Raw genomic sequence first — 5,477 nt, 5'->3', positions numbered from 1 at the left:
ATTCATTATTAAACCTACTCCTGCATTACCCCTATTTGAGTTTGTATTTATAACCCTGTAGTCACCTGACCGAAAGTCTTGTTCCTCCTGCCACCGAACTTCACTAATTCCCACTGTATCTAACTTTAACCTATCCATTTCCAGTTTTAAATTTTCTAACCTACCTGCCCGATTAAGGGATCTGACATTCCACGCTCCGTAGAAAGCCAGTTTTCTTTCTCCTGATAATGGCGTACTCTTGAGTAGTCCCAGCCGGGAGATCCGAATGGGGGACTATTTTACCTCCGGAATATTTTACCCAAGCGGATGCCATCATCATTTAATCATACAGTAAAGCTGCATGCCCTCGGTAAAAACTACGGCTGTAGTTGCTCCTTGCTTTCAGCCGTATCATTGTAAATAAATACATGAAATGTTTTTTATTTTATGTGTTTATTTGATGATGTGGGCTACAGTGACCTAAGAATTACTTTTTTTTGACTGATTCCACATACACAAGGCCATTTCGTTTGGGGTCTGTGGAAGGTACATTAGCATATCTGTTTATTTGTCGGTGATTATGTTTTCTGACATGTTCCGCATCCTAGAGTATCTTCTTACTATTGATCAATTGTAACGAAATGTACACCTTATCTAATCTATAAATGTAAATAAAATATCACTCTGTTAATAGTATTGATTACACTTTCGTAGTGTGAATAATGTCGTTTTCCTCCCCCAACAATGAAGCTTTACGCAACTCAACAAGACGTTTACGTAAGTTTTGTGAACATAGTGTCAACTGAGAGGAGATTTTGTAATCTTTTTTGGCGGTACTACTGCCAATATTTTTTAAACTAACGCCTCGTTTTTGCAATTCACCTGAAGCTTACGTAATTTCTTTGAACATGACACCATTTCAAGGGAATATTCCTTAATATTTATATGTGGAAGCATAGTATATTTTTGAACATGTCATCATTTTAACGCAGTTCAAGAGAAGGTTATGCAATTTGAGAGTTACATTGAGATTAACTGTTTAATTGTAATACCTACTAAATTGGCTCGAGAATGGAGGTGAAGGGAGGGAGGGACGGAGGAAAGGGGAGGATAGGCATCATGATGTCATTAAAAGAAGGTATAGGTAGTCATGTGATAGACAAATGGACGTGCCTTACAGCCACCATGGAATGTGACGTTGTTGCCTGCTTGTACGTGATCAACACTAGCAAATGCACTTACAACTAGTCAGTGGTTTCACAATGTTCAGTGTAGTAACCTATACCTTATTTTCTTCAGTGGATTGTTTTGTGGTCATAAGCTTGTTAGGATTATTAGCAGCCACTACACTATGCAACTAGAACAATTACAATAACAGAAACACACAGTAAATGTGTGTAAGTCCTTAGTGAATTTTATGATAGAAATTTATTGGAATAGTTATTCTACATAGGACTGCCTTCGTTCTTAATCCAACAATTGGTGCACCATACAAATTTTCCTGTGAAGGTATATTGCTAGTGGCGTTTATAAAGTTCAACTTCAGTTCCATATTAAAAAAGAAAAGAAAGAAAGGAAACTACGATCCACGTCACTCAGACTCAGACAGAAGTGAATAATTCGACTACTAAAATATTTCCTGAAACTTCCTGGCAGATTAAAACCGTGTGCCGGACCTAGATTCGAACTCGGGACCTTTCCTTTTCTCGGGCAAGTGCTCTACCAACTGAGCTACCCAAGCACGACTCACCATCCCTCCTCACATCTTTAATTCCGCCAGCACCTCGTCTCCTAAATCCCAAACTTCATACTGAAAATATTTCCTCACTTCGCTGATGATAGAGAACACCAAACACGCAGCAAAGATAAATTTGAAGGCATACCAAAACTATTTGCATGGGTCTCTGCTATTCTACGAAAGAAAAATTATTTATAAACTTGTAACTCATGTAGTCGAGAGCAAGTATTTTCATTTATTTTCCACTTCATTTCGGTTGCTGTCATGTTACACGAAGCAGCTCATCTATGTTATAGAAACTCATCCATAAATGTTCAACATGCTGCAATAATTAAATTCGAACTACGTTAAATAGCCTGTTAATTCACTCATTCCACATCGTTAGGCAATATCGAACCCATGGCCCATGTAACACGTAATTGGTAACTATAACAATATAGGTAATGTGTTCACACTTGGAATATGACTTCCATAATGTGTCCACTTCATTGCAAAGTAGGATAAATTGTCCCTGGGTAACGAGATTAAACCTACCGAAGCTACTTTTGTTCAACTGCAACTTTCAACTTTCTCATACTCGGAGTACATGAAATTCGTACTGTGACTCGTTCACGTCTCCTTTACCTCGTTGTTACGCAAGGTAGGCGTCTACATACTGATCATTCGAGCAATTCCTCGGTAGTTGTCCCGCAGACGTTGGAGATCGCTCGCGGCTTGTAACATCACTCTTAGGGCACTATTCTAAACCGTTAGAGAGCATCTGTATGTGGGTCACAGCTACATCGTTCATTTTTCCATAATACTGCAGCATACTGGGCGGCGCTGCGAGGTACGAAGACGAGGTAGGTATGAGCGTCATCACCGGATATAAGGTGGAGATGTGTCCGATGTCGTTTCAGCACATGTCCGCTCTATGTCGGCGCCATGTCTGATAAGTCCCGTGTGGAGCTACTGACCTGTGCTGTTATTAATCTCTGCCTGCGTGGGGCTCACTGGATCGCGACGGCGTGTGCTCATCTGGATATAAAGTTTCTGGATTTCGTTGTAATCAATAAGCGGTACATTTCATATTTAGCTGATAGGAAGCAAAGAGTCACGATCGACAGCTCATGTTGCTCTCGTGATAAGTTTTTCTTTGCAGAGGGGAAAATTACTACTGGCACTCTACGGGGTTAACTTCTGAGACCACTGCTGTCCTTGTTTTAAGTAAAGGTGGACAAAACGTAGCGACAAAATCTGCTTTCGCATGACGCGTCACTGTCAAGTAAAATAGCATTTTGACACTCGTACTACACATATGAAGAGATGTTACAGTTTAGTACAGAAGGTAACTGGAAGAAATACGCAATGAGACGAGCAGAAATGAAACTTTTACCCCAAGACAATAATTACACTGACATCACCGCGGTCCCTGAGGGGCCCGTCGACGTTACAAAAGTCGGGAAGGGTGTGATTACCATGGACACCAATGCACGTTCTGAAACGTGTTCCTAGGTTGTCCACCAGACTGGTAAAGTGTTCTCGTTGTAGAGCGTTCGATTTCCCACCCCCATACCCAATACCACCCCAATGCTCCTCACTCAGACGTCTCGATGGGGTTGAACTAGGGGGAACTTGTAGGCCAAGCTATTCGCCGAATATTCTTTCGTTCCAGCTGCCCATCCATCTCCGCAGTTCGATGCTGTCACGCATTATCATTCATAAAATTGAAGTCAGGGCCGAGTGCACCCCTGAATAGACGCACAGTAGTTCTGACCGGTGAGTATAACATGTTCAAAGATTTGTAGGTCAGTACGCCTATGCAACGTTATCACTCTCCACATCGTAACACACAGACGGCCGAGATGACTGTGTATGACAATGTGACACATACCTTCATATGGCGAGAGGTGTGAACGCGTGATAAACCCAGGAACATTGTGGAAATGTTCAGAGGCCACCGTTGATATTTATCTACCGTATTTAGTTGACCTGGGATACTTTTGAAGACACTAGGTGCAATTTGTCACTCTTTTGTGCTTTTCAATATGCCAACCAAGTTGCAAGAATGAGCACTGCTGCTAGCTAATAATATTATCCCTGTTTTTGGCAAAGATCAAGCCACACAGCTGAAGACCACCGATTTAATTCCTCTCTGGAGTCGTATGGTGCGAAACACAGGGAATCAGATACAAATGTGTACAATATACACTGACACAAGAAATGCCATGGGATATCGTAGCGAACTTCCTTTTGCCCGGTGTACTGCAGCAACTCAATGTGGCATGGACTCAACAAGTCGTTGGAAGTCCCTTGCAGAAGTACTGAGCCATGCTGCCTGTCTAGCCGTAGACAATTGCGAAAGTGTTGCCGGTGCGGGATTTTGTTCACCAACTGACCTCTTGATTATATTTCATAAATGTTCGGTAAGGTTTATGTCGGCAACGGCCTTGCCGCAGTGGATACACAGGTTCCCGTCAGATCACCGAAGTTAAGCGCTGTCGGGCGTGGCCGGCAGTTGGACGGGTGACCATCCGGGCCACCATGCGCTGTTGCCATTTTTAGGCCTGCACTCAGTCTCGTAATGCCAATGCCGAATAGCAGCGGCTCGAGTCACAAAAAACCATCATAACGACCGGGAGAGTGGTGTGCTGACCACACGCCCCACCTATCCGCTCCCTCATCTGAGGATGACACGGCGGTCGGATGGTCCCGATGGGCTACTTGTGGCCTGAAGACGGAGTGCTATAAGGTTTATGTCGGGCAATCTGGGAGGCAAAATCATTTGCTCGAACTGTGTAGAAAGTTCCTCAAACCAACTGCAAACAACTGGAACCCGGTGACATGGCGCCTTATCATCCATAAAACCACAATCCACTCCATTGTCCATGATGAGAGGTAATACCTGAAACTTGTTACTCTGGGACACTCTCGACACTGTGGACCTCGGAATATTGAATTCTCTAACGATTTCCGAAGTCGCATATGTCATGCTTTTGGCTCTAACTACAATTCCGCGCTCGGAGACTGTTAACTCCCGTCGGGAGGCCACAATCACGTCGGAAACATGAAGTCCCCACCACCAGCATGCACAGTGACTTGTTGACAATTTGAGTCCATGGCTTCGCGAGGTCTGCGCCACACTCGAATCCTACCATTAGCTCTTACCAACTGGAATCGGGACTCATCTGACCAGTCACCTAGGGTCCAACCGATATGTTCACGATCCCAAGAGAGGCGTTGCAGGCGATGTCGTGCTGTTAGCAAAGGCACTCGCGTCGGTCGTCTGCTGCCATAGCCCATTAACGCCAAATTTCGCCACACTTCCCTAAAGGCAGTGGTTTTTTTCACGCAGTATTGGATGAATGATTACGTTTTTTACGAGACCACTAGAGGACGAGCACAAGCTCGGGAAGTTTGACGGATGGAGAAGGAAATCGGCCGTGCCCTTTCAAATGCACGATCGCGGCATTTGCCTGGAGCGATTTAGGGTAATAACACGCGCTCTAGGTCGCAAAGTAAAATCCACAGGCCACAGCATTGTCCATGGTGAGAGGTGATGCCTGAAATCTGGTATTCCTGGGACACCCTTGACACTGTGGACCTCGAAATGTTGAATTCTCTATTTCCGAAATGGAGTAGATCATGCATCTAGCTCTATGATTCCGCACTCGCAGTCTGTTAATTCCCGTCGTATGGCCGTAATCACGTCGGACCCCGTTTTACATGAATCACCTGACTGTAAAAGACAGATCCGGTAATTCACTGCTTTTTTTCCATA

The 5,477-nt window shown here is 43.9% G+C and overlaps 1 pseudogene; it reads left to right on the top strand.

Annotated features, from left to right (window-relative positions):
- Positions 1-4,136: 4,136 nt before the first annotated feature.
- Positions 4,137-4,254, top strand: LOC124608374 (annotated as a pseudogene).
- The last annotated feature ends 1,223 nt before the right edge of the window (positions 4,255-5,477 follow it).

Source organism: Schistocerca americana, chromosome 3 (assembly GCF_021461395.2).
Source record: "Schistocerca americana isolate TAMUIC-IGC-003095 chromosome 3, iqSchAmer2.1, whole genome shotgun sequence".
Classification (NCBI taxonomy): Eukaryota; Metazoa; Arthropoda; class Insecta; order Orthoptera; family Acrididae; genus Schistocerca; species Schistocerca americana.
This window is presented reverse-complemented; position numbering and strand designations above follow the sequence as displayed.